Below are 18063 nucleotides of genomic sequence, written 5' to 3'. Positions count from 1 at the left end.
AGCAATAGGAGAGTCCTCATTAGGATTAGAAATGGCCTGCTTCCTGACTTGGAATCTGACCATCTGAGGATAGGAATACAACGATTACAAATAAACCAATTTAACTAAGATTGAGACATTAATTAAGGTTTTTGGTATGGGGATTCCTCTGATTCTTACAATATGTGACCCGTATGTGTGATACTAGGAGCAGGGAAATAGCTATATTTTGTATGGTAGTTTGAAAATTACAGTTACAGAGGGTTTATTTATGTGTGTGTGTGTTTGCTTTTTTTTTTAGGGATGACTGAACGCATTTGAGAGGCAAAATGTTCAGTTCCTTCTTTATATGTTGACGTCACAATCTGTGATAAAAATGCAAACAGAAGGGAACCCACAACAACAAAATTTAGGATTGGAACCTGCTATAATACTTAAATTGATTGAGAAATCTTTTCAAGGATTCAGGGATTCAAGGATACAGGATCACTGGACAAGAACTAAATCTAAGTTATTTTTTCTGATGCTTAGTAATGTAACACTGATGCAAAACAGGCCTATTGTATACTGCATTATCATCAGCTGAGAAACACAAATATACTCACCGAGCAATTATTAGGAACACCTCTGCAATCTAATGCAATCCAACACAACAGCTCTGCCATAAATTCTTATTATACATTTTCAGTTTTTGTTGATATTGTTAGAAAGGTGATATTTCTACTTTATGTGTATTATTAAGGTTGTAATGGGTGGGGGTATAGTGGTGGTGTACTGGAGTGTATTACATTGAAAAGTGTTATAGTGTAATATTTTGCTCCCCTAATGTATGTTAATGAGGTGGACAAAATATTACAAAAACTGAAAATGTGTAAGATTTGTAAAAGTAGAATTTATGGCAGAGCTGTTGTATTGGATTGCATTAGATTGCACAGGTGTTCCTTATAAAGTGGTCGGTGAGTGTACCTGTAATTTGTATGGTCAAAAACAACTTGGCCTTTAATGTTACTTATTATTTTATTATAACTGATTCTTCATTAGTGTTATTTTGATGTACATGTGTTACTGGAATAAATGAGGATTTCATTGTTATCAATATGTGCACAAATGTACATATACACTATTGTATCTGTATATTACACAGAATATATTTTATACTTGAGTTTGAGAAGAAATATAGATTACTACGTACAAAAAATGATGCAATCAATTTAAAGAAAAAAGTCAATATATCTAAGTGACTGTGTCTGTGCATTCACATTATCAAGTTATGATTCTCTGAGTATAGAGAATTATTTCATGAACTAAAACAAAAGGTAGGTGGTTTTGTCAAAGTGAGAAAACATGAAGTACAGTACCTGCAGGTTGGATGAACTGGAAACTCTAAATTATGTTTGTCTATTCAAGTGTGCTTGCCCTGTGATAGACTGGAGAGCTGTCAAGGCTGTACTAGCCCCCAGCCCCCCATGATACTGAACACAATGATTGGAGATAGAAAACAGATGGGTGGATATAGTCTTGTAAAAGTAACATTTGTATGTCTCTCTCTATCTCCCTTTCTTTCTCTCCATTCAGGGTTTTCCAGCATTATCATTCTCACAGAGCAGCAGTACTGTCACAGGGGTCCTAAACTCAGAGACTCCATCAGTTCACAAGGGACCTAGTCTTTTTCCCTGAGCTTTAGTTTCATTCATCTAGGCCCCATCCCTCATGGCTGCTGTCTCAGGGGAAAGGCCCAGACAAAGTGGCATCTGTGGAATTACAAGAAATCAAGGGTAACAAGATAACTTTGAAGAAATAAGAGCTGCTGGCTCAATAATTGCAATGGTAATTATGTAATTCATTACACAGTACACACTACATTTGTAAAAGACTTTCCACACTCAATATTTTGTCACTAGTGAATAATCAATATATCAGCTGAGTAAATGAGGAAATTGAGTTGCACTCTCTTCATCTAACCAAGATCTCATTGTGTTATATACTCTTTTACTCCTGTAGGTAGTAACAAGATACTTGTGGTAAATGAGTGTTATTAGTGACAGATTATATACTACACACAACATAATGCAAATACATGAGTTTGGCGATCTTTCCTTATTTAATTTGGCTCTTTTCTGACTGGATATAGTGATAACTTAACTGTTTTGTAAAACATTGTGATTCATAGACTATCTAATGTCTAATAACAGAGGTAGGATAGCAGGCCCAGTTCTGGATGCTCTGCATGCACAATAGAAGTGTGCAATGGTATAAAATCAGAATCAGATAAAATCCATAAATTCACCAATTGTCACCATTCATGATTAAGATGTTAGAACAGCAGAGATGGCTGGGCATCAGTGCATCTTGTTGCTGTTAATATTGATTTGAATGAGAATGTAATTGGCCGACTTTACAATTGACCAACAATTGTAGGTGTACACACTCACTATTTTCAGTGATGGCTAACACAAAACAAGGCTTGGTGTTCTTCAGATTTTAGGGTCATATTAACTTCCCAGATTTGGATAACTTTTAACAGTAGGTTAAGCAGCTTGCCTATGTAAAATCTATTATACTACTGGACTATAATATATGATTACTGTACTCATTTAAGTTTTCAGTCACATGGTTAGAGCATTTACGTACATCCAATCTGCCAGAACAAAGTGTAGGTAGGCAACATAGTTTGACAGTTTAATTACTGTTATGATTCACTTCTCAACCTATAACCAACAATAGCAATGCTTTATGCTACATTAATGGTTAAACTAACTCAAACAGTAGAAATAACAGTTAAACTCTCAAACAAAAAAATATTTCCTGTTTTCCTATTATTGTTGTCTTTGGTAAGTGGCATAAATATGGAATATGGAAATGTACTCCAAGGTGTACTGATAAATAAGGTAAAAAAAAAAAAAAAAAGTAAATATGGAGGGAACAGCATGACAGGAAGTTGGGAACCGAAGCACTGGACCTACACAGTGTCAAAGGTTAAGTCATTATTTTCCTGTACTGGAGCACTTTATTATACTTCATTGCTTACTTAAATTGCGCCTGGCAAGATTGATTTTTTTTCTCTTTTTATCTGCTCTCCTCTCCCCCAGCCCTGCAGCTCAATCAGAGGCAAAAATGTTCAGCTCACCTGAGAACAGTGGCCAAGGTCACTGGAGATCCCAAACACACCTGCTCCACTTTTTTCATGGAGGAGGTGGGGCTACGCCTGAGAAATGGCTGAGAACTGCTTTGGTTAGAACAGATGTGTCAATTGTAGAAAAATGCATTAAAATGTATACGCTACCATTTCCGCAGATACTCTGGAAAAATGGTCACAGTAAGCTTTTAAGACACACAGTCACCAAGAAGGTCTGAGAAGTTATTAAACCTAGTGATGCAGATGCAAATTTAGGAACGCTGCTGTAAGCAGCTATGTTTTCAGTTTTGCACCATTTCTGTGTTCAGACTGCAAGCAATCACTTTTCTGTGCTGCAGTCAGTGATGATTTGAGTTCACTGATTGATAGCTGTGGTGTCAATGGTGTTGAAGCAGTAGATGGGGCACAGAAAATCCAGCATGTGATTGGCTGATGATGCATAATATTGCACATTCAGTCACAGCTAATTTCTCTGTAATGACAAGTGATGACATTCTTTGACTAATGTAAACACTGGCCAAATATCTTTTTGATCATCTTGTGTCAACTAAAACACAAATAAATCACTGCATGTCTGTCTTCAAAAGTCATTTATTACTTATTCTACACATTGATTTGCTTGTTATGAATTTACATGCATTGGGCAACGTCTTGTGCAGAAAGCAGTGCATTATGGGCTTTGTTAGTAATTTATCCTAAACTTAGTTTATTGTTTGTTTATTATGCACATTTGGGGAATTAATTTCAATGATCAATTGAGGAGTACAAGCAAAACATTGCTTTTCTCTTTGGCAATCAACCAATGTAAATTGAGGCACTCATTAAGACTGGCACTGTAATTGCTTGGTGGTGTTACATTTTGATTTACTCTCATCAATAAATAAAATACAATCAATGTTGTTTGATTATACTGTGTTCGTTATTCTTAAGTGATGAGATGAAGCTGTTAAGAAGGTAATGTGTGATTTACTAGAAAACATAATTTAGAATAGAGGAGAGTCTTCTTCACGTCTGTATTGTAAAGCTACATCCAATTATTCTGCTGTATGTCATACCATATGGTGAGCTGCAAGAATTGGTCTGGCTCCGCAGATCTGATGGTTTCAACAATAGTGAAGTAAAATAATTCTAGAAATGTTTTGCCCGGTGGTGTTGTGAAAGGGGCCATTTCAAGAACATAAAGAGCCAGAGGGAACATTTCTTGGAGGCAGAGTTTCTTTTGTGTTGTATCAATTTCTTATGGCGTGCTGTTGTTACCCTTCTCTATTGGTGCATAAAGCCCCAGAAACATTCCTTTAGGAGCTAACCTCGAGGGTTTGTAGCATTGTGTTGCAAGTCAAGTGATATGTGATTGTACAGTTTACGCCATTCCTTAATGGATGTCTCTGTTGCTTTTTGACAAGTTTAGTAAGTACACACTAATACATTATTTTCTCACAATGTCACATGGACTTAGTTTATAATAAAAGAATAGAACACTATCTGATTGATCTGATGAGAAGATGTATGATTAGCAGTCCACTAGAAACTAAATGAGGTTTTTGTTGCAGAATGGAATATACATGTACTGTATCTTTTTCATTTCACAAATAAATGAGCTTTCAAGGGAGAAAAATTGTGTCTAGATTTTCTTTTTAATCATGCCATGCTCAAGAGTCAAACCTCTCAAGCACATCTGTCATATACTAATTAGTTGAGGTAGCTACTGAATGGATTAGTGTGTAGTTCTATATGGGATACTATATAACTGGAGGATGATATTCAGTGACTAGGAAACACTAAACATCTCTATAAAAAGGCAGAGAACCACATGTGTTCATGACTATGTGCCAGTATTTGGGTGGAATAAATACAGATCATTTCAAAGAAACCACTTCCTTTCAAATTCCAAATCAGATTGAACAAAATCTCTCTGAAGTTTTTGTTGATTTATTTTGCATCATTTCATTTAAAAAATGTTTATTGAAATTTTGTTGTTAGGTGTGGGTCTAGGGTTTCTTTCTGTGGCCCCACATTAACTGAAGGCATTGCCCAGTGCATTTAACTGATGGTATCAAGCTTTGCCTAACAAAGTAATGTAATATTGATGAGGGACAATTACCCATAATGGCATACAGCACTTTCTGGTCTTTGTCACCTATTAGCTCTTTTAGCAAAGCCTGGATTGTAGAGGAGATTCATTGCTAGTGGCAAATCCAGCTGCAGATTCATTCACTTGGTAAACAGATGAAATATCTATTTGAAATTCTTCTCATGTGTAGGTATTGATAATGCACTGTCCTCGGTGTAGAAGTGGACCATGTTTTTGTTTGGTTTAGCTGGCTGTATAGAGTTTGGGTGGAACCATATAGCAAAAAAATGCTTTTTCTCTGTAGACATGCTACGAGGTCAGGACAAAATGTCATGCAGAAATTATAAATAGTTCAAAAATCACAGCCATAGTGCTGAGACAAACCAACTTAACATTCAGTGGGCAATGTAATCATCTGCCGCCAATCAGAAATGCTTTTAAATAAATCTTTATTCATCAAGAACAAAGTAAATACCAAAATCCACACTACAAAGCAACACCAAAAAAAACAGAGTCTTCTGAGCAGCTAAATATTTTAAGTAAATTCAGCCGGATATGATGAATTAAAACCATTAATAATATTGTGTACTCCAGTAAAACAGAATAAAATAAGATAAAATAAAAAAAGATAGAGGATATGTTCATAATATTAATGTCACAAATTTAAAGTATTTCGCCTAAAGCTGTAACATTTTATAATATTTCTTAAAAGCACAGTTTTGCATGACTAATGTTACCTAACAACGTTAAATATTTATTTACCTTGTGCTCACCTAACGGGGATGCTAATATGTTTTTATAACAGAGGAGTAAAACTTGAATTCATTCCAGAAAAAAATCCTCTATTATATTAAAATTCACCAGACAAATAGAAGTCACTGCACTGTAACTCATCTACTACTTGAGCAAGTTATACTGAAAGGTGTTTCTTATATAATACAATAACACCCTGCCCTCATTGATATAAACAGGGGGGACAAAATATCAAAAACACCTCTTAGTATAACGCAATACAATTCAACAGCACCACAAACTACCGCCTCCAAAATGACCATAAAGTTGAATCAAACCTCTCAACAAAAACTGAACATTATAACCTACATGATTTATTGCAGGGCTTTTATGTCAGACTGCATTTGTTTTTGCTGGGTATACCTAATAAAGAGGCAACTGAGTGTATTTTCTCTATATTTTTTTTTAATAAATAATGTGTCCAACACATATTATGCCAACCAGACACAGCAAATCAACAGATATAATAACATGGAAATTTAACAACAGTGTAACAATAACAATGACAGCAACAAAAGTAGCTGACATTCCTTTCACATATTTCTGATTTTACATTTCTTTATCTATGCATGTACTACTGTTGCATGCCATGCATAGATAAAGAAATTATTAGTGTCTTTGAAGAATACAATACATTTCTCCAAATTTGAATGATCTGTTCATTTAATAAAGACATTTGTACACAGTCTTGTTCTGTCTTTTTCAGTTTTAGAAAACTGTCTCTTTGGCTGTGGTAAGAGAGTTTCACAAGGACAGTTTGAGGTGTTTGGGAATTTCTTGGACAGTGATGCGTCTGAGCAGTCAACAGTGGGACATAAGGGGAGGTTCTGACTCTGAATCTCAGACAGTTTCTCATGACCTTAGAACATACGTTTTGGAAAAGTGGGCAGAGCCAGAGGGCAAGGAAGTAATCTTCTGTTGAGGTGGAACAGTTGTGATGAGACAGTGCGAACAAGTGGAAATATGTTATAGTTGTGATGAATAGCTGTCTGCCTCAGTAAGTAACCTTGAGCCCCGCTCAAGAAGTATAACGAGGTATAGGGTCTGTCATTAGCACATTCAGTTCCCTCCCATTGAAATATGTTGTCTCTTAATCACTCAGTTATCAGTGCTTATTCATCAATGTTCTGTTTCTTTGTCCGATGATTTCAACAGATGTGGCCTTTCAAGGCCTGGATTTCACTGAAAGACTTTGGTGTCCTTCAATATTATGTAGTTATTCAAAAATAATTGCAAAAATGCTTCTTTACATATTTTTGAGTGAGATTCAGCCACTGGATTGTGCCAGTGTCAGCCATTGTGGTACATGGTTACAGCTGCTAGCACCCTCCCAGATCAAAACCCTCACCGTGACCAGTAAATATCTACACTTAGCCATCTCTAGCCAAGGCCTGAGAGAAGTATTGTCATTCTTTGGGTAGGCACTAGAGAGCTACATAATGCTGTCATAGTTTGGATTTTAGATTTCACAACATATCACCGCTTGATGCAAATTGACTACCTTTCTGCACCTAGACCTACTGTATTATCGCCTTGATCTGTTGTCACTTTTGCTCTCTGTGACTAAATGGAAATGATGCTGATAGACAATTAAAAGCTGTTTTTGCAGCAAGAACACATCATACAGAACTGAAAATGGCAGCAAATGTTTTCAAGTCTCTAATTTGTTTGTGATACATGTAATCAAGATTAGACAGTATACTAAACTGTCTCTGTACATCATCAAATGACTTCCTGTGATATTATTGTCTAACATGCTTGGAAGAAATTCTGACCATATTAACATGAAAAATATAATGATAATAACTTGATAATGAATATTAAAAAATGAGTATATGACAGAGGGTATTGGTGGGGTTGTGTTACCACAGCAGCCCTGCTTTTGTTTTGTTGTAAAAGGCACAAATATGTATATATATATATATAGATATATAGATATATATAGATATATATATATATATGAATACACATTTATCCATTTGTTACTTAGGACTTACATAATTGCCCGTTTGTGTGACAAATTCAAAAAAGCCAAGGAGAGAGGTTAAAAAGTGAAAAGTGGAGCCATGTAGGGAGAACCGCAGTGTCTAGCTGTAGGTTGTTATGTACCAAAAATCCAGGTAAACTCACTTTAGCAGGCAGGAATGTTGTCAATAAAACGGTACACTGCACATCCAGTCTGCCAAACACATACCAGCAGTACAGGTCACAACAGTTAACAGGCAATACAGGCTTGCCTATTCGCTTCTGAGGCATGCACTGAAACGTGCAAGTACAATACAGCCGATCCAAGAAGCAATAGTATAAATGGTTCCTGTATGTTACCCCAACATGCACTTTTTTCAGTGACTGACAGAGAAACACGAGAGAAACATCCCTGACATGTGGTCAAGGATGTCCTAAATTTTGAACTTCAGCACCACAACTTGACATGCATCCTTTGACAAAATATAATCACGAGTGGCAACAATGCACAGTGAAATAATGTTTAACCACACAGTTTGACTAAGTTGTTCTTCTCTAGTATCTCTGTGCCCCACTAATATTTAAACCTGTAGAATCTCTTCATCATGGCAAACATCATCTAGAGTGTGAAAAGTAAAATTTAACTGATACTGCAAAAGAGCTGTTCATCTGTGTTAGCAGTAGTAGTGGTAATAGTACTGGTTGCAACAGTAATGTTTCATGACTGTGAAATCCTCACAAGTAACAACCTAAGTTGTGCATGTGTATATTTAGCACAAATTTAACTCCCAGCTACTGTTCTAGCATTAGGGTCAAGCAATGGAACAACAGCAATACAACTTATTCTGTTTCTCCTCACGAGTCACAATGGAAATACTGGAAATAATGCAAACATGTAAGGCATGTATGTGGTTGCACTCCATATAAAAGCAAACACAGGTTTTGTAAATAACATCGGAGGTGAATTTCCATGATCAAGGGTTTGAGTGGCTTTTTAGCACAATGCAATTTCCTTCAAACTGTCATTGCAGACATTACAAATGAGTGTCATTCATTTTGATGTCAGAAATCACAGGCGCTTTCCAGAGAAGCAACGAGAAATATGCATGAAAGTAGATGATTGCTATGGCTTGTGTATAGGAGAGAGAACACACAGATTTCATTTTTTATCAGTTGCATAAAAGTTTGGAACTATAATAGACAAAAGCAGGCATTTCATTGGAATTGGTTTTGTAGGTGTCTTGTCATTTATAATGAACATAGCTGTCAGTGGGGATTTATAGAAATGAGTAAAACTGATAAAACTGAAGAGTGAGCAAATGAAAGGTTATAGCAGGGTTGACTTGCTATTATTTAGTACTGATATTGAACTTCACAAACTTTAAAGTGTTAAAATGGCTGGAAAATGAGTTTTAATAGTGTTATACTGCAAGAATTGGTTAGCGGCAACCAACCATCAAACTGTCACATCTTTTTTTTTTCTGGAGGGAGGAAAAAAGATTACTGACACTAATAACCAAGAAGACACAGTCCCTCCCATCAGTCATTAAAAGCTATCGATTCATAACAGCCGCTACGAACGGATTCAAATGAAAATTGCCAAGGCAACTGATCCGTCAACCTGCTGTTTGCTTCATACTGAGCATCAGTACAATCAAGCATAATTGAGAGATGTTTAAGTATACGGCTTTCTCCCATGCCATTACTATCACTCGGGAGTGTTTGTGTGTCAACATGCATTTAGGTAGTTGTGGTGGGTAAAGTCAGGAAATTGTAGTAGCTGTGTAGGATTACCGGTTGTGTTTATACGATTACAGTTCTTTGTTTTGATCGCGTCAGAATCAATGTGCATGCCTCTTGACACAGAAGTCAGGCATTAATATTGCTGATTACAATTAAAAGGCTATTACCTAATTGCTGATGTATAAAAAACTACAGCCGAAATCACTAGTCAATTAATAAGTCGATCACCAGAAAATTAATCTGCAACAATTTTGATAACCAATTAATCATTTGAGTCATTTTTTCAAGCAAACATGACACATATTATCAGTTCCAGCTCATCAATTGTAAGGATTTGCTGTTTTTCTCTATAAACTAAATATCTTAGATTTAGGACTGTTGGTCAGACAAAACAAGTGATTTGAGGATGTTGCTTTGGGCTTTAGGAAATTGTGATGGGCAGTTTTCAGTTTTCTGATATTTTACAGACCAAATGATTCATTGGCAGACTTATCAATAATGAAAATAATTGTTAAAGGCAGCCCTCTACGCAACACAAACGAGCAAAAACAAGTTACAGCTACTACTGAAAATATCCAGGCCTGGATAATAGTATCATGTCTGTTACATCAGCAGTCCTGTTAGAAATGCACAGCACCACCAACCACATGCACACACAGTTAGCCCACATAATTTGATATGTAGACACCAGATGGACATGCAGAAGGAGGTGTAAGATGGGACCATGTCTTCGGACACCAAAATAGCCCGCATAGGAAGCTGTCCGCCATTTGAAAAATAAACAAGCCCCCTGATGGCATACCTCTGCCAGCCTGTTCTGAGTTTCTGTGTATGAGACAGCAGAAAACCGTGCAAGCGCACAGTTATGTATTTGTGCAGGAGATGTCAGTAGTTTTGTGAGTGTACTACTTGTCAATTTCTGTTTGCATGGCATGGGTTATCAAAGTTATGAGAAAGTGAGAAACTGAGAGGGAAAGAGATTAGGGCAGCAAGTAGGGGTCCTAGGGAGAGAGTGTGATTAGTGTATTAAGCATGCATCAGCCCCTCCAAGCTGTCTGGGCAGAGGCAGGGCGTCTAGATAAATAGCTTTAATATCCTCGTATTGCGATAGCAGAGCAACAGTTGTTTCCCATTGATGGCTTAGGGGCATGACAGACGTAGACATAGACCTTTGGAAAGCAGTATGACAACTCGCTGTCCTTTTTACCCCAAAAGCCTGTGACCCGTTGAGACCCTAGGGACAATGAACCAGCAGCACCAGTGGGAAAAGCCCATGTATCTTGGCGGAACAAAGGCTGGCTAATGCACTGTTTTCTCTTTTCATATCCTGGTGGGGGTAATCTGACCTTCTGCCTCTTGTTTCAACACGGTGAAAGCAGCAGCAGTAAGAGGCTGACCTCTGGAGCCTTGTCCTCAACGCCAACCCCCACCTCATGGACACATGCACTTTAAAAAAAAACACACTCCTTTTGTGTTCTCCTCCCCAAAAGTATAAATAAAGAATATGATGATGTTCAAAAACTGTGGGAAAAAAAACAGCAATTTACACAGAGGTGTGATAAATGTTCAAATGCCTACTGAACCCATTTTTAAATTCAGACCATGCCAGCTTTTTGTTTTACTCGTGTTTGTTGTCAACATTCCTAATTCAACCGAGAAAATGCTGGCACTGTGCTATCAGAGTGCTGATATGCTCTATGGAAACAGACCATTACTTTTCAAAGTGCCATGATGAGGCCTATCATAATGGTTTCTTTCTGAACAAAGAATCCAACATGTGTAAAGGAAACGGAATGCATTGATTCCACATGCTGCCGTTTGTTCTTTAATACTTTTTTTTACCGAGCCTTTGTATGTAGACATAATCAACCTGAATAAGAACCGCTAGCTCTCTGATTTTAAAAATAAACCATGGCTTTGAAGCCCAATTTACATCGCTGCTGGGTAACTGCCATGTTCCTCACATCATCAAATGATTAATGGACAAACAAGCCAAGAAAGACCCAATCAATTAAAAATAGATACATTTGAAGTAAGCAAAAATAACATTTAACACAGTGTCAGTGGCAGTTTTCTTTTTTTTTTTTTCCAAGAAATAGGTCCCATTAATCCTAAATAGAATAATTTAATCCTTTGAAATTATATGAAAAGGTGCATTTTCAATAAATGATAATTAGAATACATTTTTTTTCAATATCATATAGAGATGTGTTTTAAGATGTACTTTCCTGTGATAACAGAGCAATCTGACGACTTCCAATCTTCACTTTTCTTACTTTCTGTCTCCAGATATTGACACATGAAAAAAAAGCACAAAGTAATCTCAGTCATCTTCCACTTTCTATATAACCTCTATCTTTTTCCCTTTTTCCCTCACAAAAGACGAATTTGAGTTGTTCAAGTGATAGCTTGAGTGATGGCCATCTTGGGAAATGAAATATTTGCTGAAACTCTGTGCCCTTGAAAGTCAATTCACAAGAACACAGGAGGTACGGCGCAAACCGTGAAGGTGAACAGTAATAGGTTTTCCGTCTTTCTTTGTCAATCTTTCTCTTGTTTCTTTCACTTTGCAATACCATTAATTTGACAGAATATATATTCTGTTTTTTCTAAAACAATGACTTAGAATAAATATAGTATGTGTGTAACAGTACGTGGTGAAGTTGTGCCATACTTCTGGATCTAAGTCATCATGAAAACACTAATTCTGAATCTGCAGTATTTGAAAAACTTCAGCAACAATGTACTCTTATATTTTATAGACTAACTGGGGCTCATACTTCATTGATACTTCATTGAACACAAAAACAGGATAAGAACACTCTCTACTGGTGTTGCCATATTACATAAACATGACATTTGGCTCTAGAGCTGAAACAAAAACAGTTGACACAAAAAATAATCAGTAACCATTTTGACGATTGATCGTTTGAGTCATTTATCAAGTAAAATGACCAAATATTCCTTAGTTCCAGCTGCTCAATTGATTTTATTGTCTTATGTGATAATAAACTGGATATCTTAAAATTTGGAGTGCTGGTCAGACAAGACAAGCAATTTAATGACATCCCTTTGGGGGAATTGTGATGAGCATTTTTCACAATTTTCTGACATTTTATAGACAAAATGATTATCAATTAATCAAGCAGAAGATTAGGCTGTAATGAAAATAAGCATAAATTGCAGCCCTATTAGGCTCAAGCTTGAACGGAAAACCTAACAGCTCTCTAACCGAGAATTAATTATTGTCTGGTGATATCTCGTCCTCGGATTGTCTCTCCGCTACCATGTATGACTCAGAATCATATTATGAGCTTGCTAAACTGGTGTGATCTGTTAGGCCAAATCTGAGTGTTATGACATCATAGTTGCCTTATTACTTGCTGTCACGCATTTGGCATTTCGGTGACTTCCTATGGAATTGACTGTGCAAGTGAGAGACAATGCACAGCAGGGTAAGTAGGTCACAGTAGGAAAAAAAACACAGCATTTTTTTTTTTTTTTTTTTTTTTTTTTACAACAGACTCATTTTTTGACACAAGAAGTGTCAGATTGTGCCACAATTTGCACAGTGGGGCTTTTGGAGGCTGCTGTGGACTGCTTTCAAAGGAAAGAACTTGGTCATCCACGCCGTTCACGAGAGTAGCAACCAAATTCTGTGAAAGACTGTCAATGATCCCACATTCAACATCACAGCTTGTAGCAGCTGCCACATAAACTAACTGCCATCACTGAGTCCATTCTGTCTTTCACCGTAACTGACTATTTTCCACTGGCCATCCGACGTGGGGAGAACCAGACTGAGGTGCATCATCCAATCAGCTGAGAAAATCACTGTATGCAACTTGCCCTCCTTCCAGGCATGTGTGACACTAGGATCAAGGAGTGCACTTAAATACACATCTCTTTCATGACCCAGCTCACACCAGCCAACACAGCTTCCAGGCTCTCTCAGCTGGAATATGCTGTAGAACTGCCAAAACCAAGACAACCACGCACATGTACATCTTCTTTTGCAACTGCTGCTTCAAAGAACAAAGGTCTAGATCTGTGTGACTCACCCATAACTAACTGATGTCTGATTTAACTAAGCACATATGTACACTGGTAATATTCTGCACACATGTACGCACACTAGGATATATTTAGTATAGCTGATGATGAACTGTATTTACACCTTGTCCTTTTTCTAATATAAGTTTATTTGCGCTGTACATTTTTATCATTGTAAGGTTTTAATAATCATAATTTATACACAGCACAGTTTCTATCAGTGTACATAAGATTAGAGTTATGCACACACTCATGCTACCTAACGTAAGGTAAGCAACTATCCAATATGTATTAATTGCATGTGCACATTTACTCTGTAATGAACAGATTTGATTCTGAGGTAAATTAAGTGGTTTAAGGTCTACGGCAAAGATAACAGAGTTGATGTAGAATTTGTGTGGAAGTCTGCCATTTACTTTAATCAACCACTGCAAAACTTGGAAAATGCTTCTGTCAGCTACGTGTAGTCCTGCTCGGGCTAATGTTTGATTTTCATAAGTGAAAATACATACAAACCTGGCAGGAAAAAACATTGTTCCCAGCATGCCATCAGTGTTTTTCGGAGAAGACTTTATTGGCTTGCTCAACCAGTACATGTGCGACCTGACAAGACATCGCGAGCCGATCTACATTTCTCAGTAGCGGACTACAGAGAATTTCTCCTTCAAAGGTACAGGTGCTTGTTTTGAATGTTTTATAATACTCCACAGATAGATATATCAACAATTTATCAACAAAAAATTATAATGGATGCCAGGTGGAAGAAAAAAAAAAACCTCAAATCTTGAACAAATCTCTTTCTGCGATGGAGTTTTGGAGGGAAAACAAAACAAAATTAGATTTACTGTAGTTGGACCTCAATAATGTTTCACTTCAGACCCATTTTCCCCCTTCCAGACAGCCAATTGCAGACCACAGACATGAGTAATTGCCCAAAAGTGTCAATGCTACATCTAAACCACCACTTTGTTTACACCTCTCTTCTCTCGTTACAGCTCCTGCAGATGCAACAGCAGTATGGTGTTCCAGGCAGTAATTGCAAGAGGTGAGAGGGCCAAGGCTCTCTGTGAGGCACCTAGGTAGCTCAAAGGTGACTACAGTCCCTGCAGTTTGAAGTGCTGTCTGCTTGAAAGGGAAGTTGACCTAGACAAGACAGGAGCCTCTCTTTGCCTTGTGGGAAGCAACAGAGAGGGCAGAGGGCACCTCTGTCTGCCAACATCGCATTACTTAAACCTAATGGCAAATTGTCACTATGGAACAGATCTCGGCCACAAAGAGATGTTTCAGGGACAGAGGCAAAAGTGACCTCTCCAAGGTTGGACAGTCGTTGCCAAAGGGGAGGTTTTAAGTTGATATCCAGTGGTACCATACTTTATGGTCTCCAGGCATAACAATCTCGGCTGATGTGTTTTATTTTTTTCCTTTTCTAGTGAATAAAAGTGTGAAAATGTTGTGGCCCAGTTCTCTGTATGTTGTACTGTATATTCCTTCAGGTGTCATCCAATTTGTCTCCATATAAACATTTTGTGGAAAACTGGTTAATGTTATATACGTTCAACATTCTATTCATAATAACTGACTTAATAAATCAGTATAATCTCTATTCTTGAAACTACAATACATCTATATTTTTGTTTGTTTGTTTCATCAGCCTTCATGACCAAGCTTCATACCCCCACGTTGCCAGATTCTCTGAAATCTCTGATATTGCATTTCGTACTGTAATATTAAATTTAGTAGTAACATTTAGTATTGTTTATTTTTGTTTATATTTTCTCATATTAGATTTCAAAGTGCTGTCTGCCATCACTATGTATTCTTATACTGCCAGCATAACATTTGCATTCCCATAAACATGACTATTTATTTGTGGTTCGACTGAAATATACTACTATGTGTGTGCCAGGCTAAAATAAAAATGGTTAGATTAAATCTCAAACATGAATGAGTTCTACACGGGGGCACTTGTGTATTTCAGACATTGTCTAAAGTTCTATTAAAGGCTATGCCAAAGCATAATTTACAACACAATGGTTTAATATGGCCATAAATGTGCATTACTGTGCTCAGAGTGTACACTATTTTTTGCAAGATTATAAACTGTGACACAATTAAAAAATGTGTAGATCTCTGATCTACACATTTTTCCTCATCTGGCCTGATCTCTCTGTGCCAAATTTCTCATCTCTTTCCACTGTACATTTCGCTAAAACAAATTAAGTTCTTAGGGAGGGTAATTTGCACTCCCTCTCTATAATGAAAAGGTGATGTAAGCATATTCTGAATACCTCTGAATCCCTATTCTACTGCAATATAATTCTCAGCGAGTCAGGCACCCACAAATGTACAGTGGCTGGTCCTCCTTTCCCTTGGACCAGATGAACGGTGCTCTGAATGCAGAGTAAAACTCAATTACAAGGTCATTCCCATTCTGCTGTTTATTTTGTAATTGGAGTCCCTTATATTTACATTAAGTTATGGAAACTCTGATTTAACAGTAGTGCAACCCCTGTAGACATGAGTAAGACCCTGATATTTGTTTGTAGTAAAACTAGTGTGACAAAATACTCAGCAATCAACCTTTCATTGAAGAGTATTTCTGATAAGGCTGAATTTAGTGTGCTACAGTTAGATTACAAATGGTTCTAGACACATTTTCATTTTTACTTTCCATATTTCTATTACTGTTTGACCACTTTCAAAGACCCATATTCAGTAATCACTTATGAAATAAGTCAGATGAATTTACTCAAAAAAAGAATTATAGCAAATAGCTTTGATATGATAAGTTTACTCTTCCCATTTAGTGAGAGACATTTAACTTTTGTCCTGATGATATTTTGAATCTTGACTAAAGAAAGTCAGCGCAGCTGTCAACTTAATTTTCAACAAGACATTTGTTCTTGCTGCCTTTCCCTTTGTCTTATAACCACACTAAGTCATAGCTTAGATGTCACTCAGAAAATCACTGTGTCAAACTACCTCATGTGCAAATGTAGCAACAAACTGACTTCAGTCCAGTCTGCTGCTGACAGCTCACTCTCAGTAAAGAGTAAGCAGCAATAAAATTGTTAACATCATAGATTCACTGTTTGTAGTATTAAAATACTATACAGTAGTTTACACAATGGATGTGACTGTTTACTGTGCAAAGTAATAACTTACCTTATCTTTATGCCATATATTTACTATGTGTAGTAAAAAATACTATAGTTTAGCCCTGTGTGCATTAGTAAACTATTATGGTTTACACCACAAATTTACTGTATTCACACCAGTGTAAATTGCCACATGGTAGTTGCAGAACACATATACTATGATATAATCATGTCCCAAATGTCACCAGTCACACCACTGTTAAGCCTGAATGTCAAATCACTGCAGAGAGAGCTGTTTTGACAACTCATCCTGTGCACATCTTAAGTGTGTTAAGATGCATAATTACAGTTAGACATGACGGCTTATCTGAATGACTGCTGCTGCCCACTGCTACTTTAGCACTAAACAGAGCACTCATAGCAACAAAGGTAACAGACTGTCAAAGAGCAATCATACCCACCACTGAGCACACCAGGCTGATGTGACAGTGTAAACTGCAGCTTATGAAAACAATGTCACAAAGAGATGAAGCCATAATGGAACTGATGTTCATTAAGCAGCACAAGCAGTACAACCAAGCCAAACAGAAAGCAGCAATGATAAACATCCAACAACCAAGCTCTATGCACAAACATCCAACCACACTGCACAAAGATAATAGAACAATGTCTTACCTTTAGGAGAGTTTCTTCCTTGACCTTGTGTTGTGCAAACTAATCCATCAGATACTCGAATTCCATTGATCACAACAGGTTGGACTCAATAGCCAGCAATGAAAGGCACAGTGGGTCAGATGTGGGCCAATGACAACAATGTACAGGTACAGCCATATACCCGAGCTGCTGATGGCAATTAAACAGATACAATACTCTGTGACAGTTTGCTTGGAAGGCAGGAGTACAACAGGTCACTGGTCAGGAAAAAATGTTTTTCCTCCAAAGTCAGTGTCCAGGACATTTGTCAGCCCTATTCTGTAAGACTTGATGAATAGCTGCTTACTTGCTTCATAACTGCACCTCTTAATTTAGGATGTGAATAAGTAACTTACTGTAATCCTGTTACTGATTCCCAAACTCCCGCCAACTCCATTGTACACCGCTGCTGGTCCATGGATGTATTCTTTTTCCGGCTTGTTCTCTCTCTCCTCTTTGCTTTATTTGCCCCACAAGAGCCGTCGTTCACAAGCTTTGCCAAGCAAACACTTCTTCCTTTGCTGATGACAGCC

At 37.1% G+C, this 18063-nt stretch overlaps 1 long non-coding RNA gene across 1 annotated transcript in view; it reads right to left on the bottom strand.

Annotated features, from left to right (window-relative positions):
- The window catches only part of LOC121901421, a 158998-nt gene extending 141421 nt beyond the window's left edge, over positions 1-17577 (bottom strand). The window contains exon 1 of the long non-coding RNA XR_006097286.1: positions 17513-17577. This is a non-coding gene — a long non-coding RNA (uncharacterized LOC121901421). The remainder of the gene's footprint in view (positions 1-17512) is intronic.
- Between the last annotated feature and the right edge of the window lie 486 nt (positions 17578-18063).

Source organism: Thunnus maccoyii, chromosome 8 (genome assembly GCF_910596095.1).
Source record: "Thunnus maccoyii chromosome 8, fThuMac1.1, whole genome shotgun sequence".
Classification (NCBI taxonomy): domain Eukaryota; kingdom Metazoa; phylum Chordata; class Actinopteri; order Scombriformes; family Scombridae; genus Thunnus; species Thunnus maccoyii.
The sequence above is the reverse complement of the archived record's forward strand: the minus strand, read 5'-3'. Positions and strand labels throughout refer to the sequence as shown.